Source organism: Atta cephalotes, assembly GCF_000143395.1.
Source record: "Atta cephalotes unplaced genomic scaffold scaffold00044, whole genome shotgun sequence".
In the NCBI taxonomy this organism is placed as follows: domain Eukaryota; kingdom Metazoa; phylum Arthropoda; class Insecta; order Hymenoptera; family Formicidae; genus Atta; species Atta cephalotes.
The window spans coordinates 1,356,092-1,359,398 of NW_012130108.1; the positions used below are offsets into that span (position 1 = coordinate 1,356,092).

General features: G+C 26.3%; 1 protein-coding gene across 1 annotated transcript in view; it reads left to right on the plus strand.

Annotated features, from left to right (window-relative positions):
- Positions 1-3,307, plus strand: part of LOC105622405 — a 117,242-nt gene that overhangs the window by 50,158 nt on the left and 63,777 nt on the right. The gene's annotated exons all lie outside the window — the stretch shown is intronic.

A 3,307-nucleotide genomic window follows, 5' to 3' on the forward strand; every position in this document is an offset into this window, starting at 1 on the left:
ATATAAGATATTTATTTAACATGATTCTGATTTTCGGAAAAACAAATAATAATCGCGAAAGAAGAGAATGAGAACCAGTCGAAAATGGAGATAAACAGAAAAACAGAATTTCTTAAAAATTATAAAATATTTAAATATTTATAAATTAGCTAAACGTTTAAATCACTATAACCTTAATAAATGTATTTTTTAAATAAATACATATGACACAAGATATAAATTTCAATTAACGATTTACAAAACATGAAAATATCTTGTAAATTTAACTTAATGCATGATTTTACCTGAAGGATCTTTCTTTTTTTTTTGGTGAGAAACAATCATGAATATTTAATACAGTCATTCAGTATGTATGCGTGTATGGGTGTGCATGTTCTTTTGATATTATGAAAGATTCATGTACGGCGTCATATTATTCAAATTACATCACGTTTTCTCATACGCGTCGACAGTTCGGGATTATTCTGTCATAGTAATATGTGTGAACATAACATGTATGAACAGACATGTGAACATAATTCATATATTATAAAGAAGTTGTTGACGTCAAATATTTAACGTGATTTTTTTTTCTAATAGTTATTTGACGCATTTTTAATTATTGTATATTTAGTTTAATTATTGTATACTTACACGTCACTTTTTTATTTACTCTGAAGATTACTTAAATTTCTCATTCATGAACAATCATTTCGTAAAATCTATAAAAATGCATTTTGATATGAACTATTAAATGCATCATAAAAATATCAAATGTTTATCGCATCGATTATAGATAATTCATAGATAATACGAGCATCATTAAATTCTTTTGTTTGAAACAATACAATTGTTCCATAGTGCTGCATTTTAATGCAATCGTAGTTTTGTATGTCCCCCCATACTACCTGTAAAATAGGGTTGCTTTTTATGGGAAGACTTATCAAAATGTCGTAGAGACCCGAAAGAAATTTATCGTAAATATATTCTTAATTGAAAATTATACAATATATGTATATTATTCACGACACTTAACAGTCCATTATTAAAAATATAGTAAAAATTATCTACATCAAAAGCATATTTAAGAAAGTATATAATTAATTTAAATAGTTTGTAACAGTTATAATTTGTTATTATTAAAATTTAATTTAATAATTATGCAACAAGTCATGTATGTACAAATTCATATACAATGCTTAGTATAATTAAAGAGATCGGATGGTTTTGAGGGTCAAAGAATCGATAATTTTTTATGAATTTTTGGAGAAAAAATGATTACAGCTCAATTTTAAGTTTGGACTTATATTTTATTTGCACTTTGTAGAATAAGTATGAATTTCTAGGAATCGAAATGAAAAATTTTATAAAATGTTCGAGAGATAGTAAACATGTCCAAATGAGGTTTTGTCAAACTGCTGGCATTATGCAGGCACAATTAGTCGTTTGAAATAAAAAAATCTAATTGTTTTGAAATTAATAATGTTGAATGTATACGGTAAACCTGACAAAATTATAAAAAATTATAAAAAAGTGATTTGTTAAAATTATGCCTTTATGAAACAAAAAATTCTTTTTTTGTATCATTATTTTTCTCATTATAAATTGCCAAAAAAACTGTTGTTTTGTAAAATTGAGTAAATGGTCCAATAAACCATGTAAATTTTAGAGGCTTATATCTCTCTCAAGTATTGAAGATCTGAATTTTGATATACAGTTTATGAATTTAGTTGCCTATATATATATACTGTAAACATTACCTCTTAAGTTAGTTTTTAAGTTTATCGTATACAATTTCGATTATTTAAAAAAAAGAGAAGTGATTTATTGTAAACAATAAATCATGGGTATATACAATGAACCATGCTATTTTTAATAATAAGCTACATACATACTGCAAATTGTTGGGATTATTTTAGTTTTGCTACATTTTAAAATGTTATTTATAGAAAATAGATAATTATAAGATGGTAAGAATTCACGAAGTCGCTCACTTTTTCTGCCAGATTCTTCCATTTTGAGTAAAAACGCTTTGAGTATGTTTTTATTAAGATTTTAGGTAGGAGGAGGGATTGTATTCTAAATAATTACTACAATGAATTAATATTTTGAAGATTATCGTAAAAAAAGTTATATGGTTTACAATGAACTATGGAATAGAAAGTTAAATTTAAAACTTAACTTCCTTTAGGCTCTTCCTTCCACAACGGTTAACTTTTAACTGAGGTTCAACTTGTTTCTCATTTCTTTCCGGTTAGAATTGGAAAGAGACAATGAATAAGTTGAACCTCAGTTAAGAGTTAACCGTGAGTTGTGGAACTGGGCTTTTTAGAAACTCATGGATAGAACATTCCGTGATTGAATTTAACAAAAATACTTGCTGTCCCAAGTCACTTGTCTCAAATCACCTACATTTACGGTATTCTGTTAAAATAATAATCCATTTGATATTCCTTTTTTCCAGACAAGTGCCTATTGATAATTTGATGATGCGATGAGAAACTAACGCCATTTTTTGATAAAAATCCCCCTCAAATGTATTGATTGCATATGCGAAATATCACTCGTACTAAGTTGCAAATGTGTGCTACCGCAAAAACATGAATGCAAATTTCTATTCCCTTTTGAAACGTTATGAATTTTAGAATATTAAAGTTAGTATATTATGCAAAACTTTGTTATCTTATTTGAATATTTTAAAAATATTAAATTACAATAAAAATTTATATTTGCAAGAATAGAAATGTATTACTTATTAATTATTAATTATTATCTATCACTATTAATTATTAATTATTATCTATCACTCAACATAATATAAAACGTTTTTTTAATAAAAAAACATTACACATAAAATAAAACGTTTTTTAATGAAAGAAATTATATGACGATATTACAAATTCTAAGTTATATCTTCTGTTTCTTATTCGTATCAAACGTTCATTGCAAATACGAAATTGTTCCAAGTGTGTGTGATTATCAATAAAAAACATCAATAATTTTGGAAAAATTTAATAATTGCGGGACATTCTAACAGAAATTCAAGGCAATGATTCAAGGCGAGAGGCATAATTCAACACAATAATAGTTACGTAATTTAGATGAGCACGCAACGTGCGATCACTGATAAAGCAAATTATTCTTTCCAGTTTGCGTTTCCTCTTCGCTTGTCCAATTCTTTGTATTTCCTCCCTTCTTATCAGATTTTTCTTTACGCAGGCTTACGACTCTCTTTCATATACATTTTCATTCTCTTCTAATTTGCATTTTCGCCCCTATATATATATATATATATATTCCTCCTTTAGTATATTCTCTCTCTCTCTCT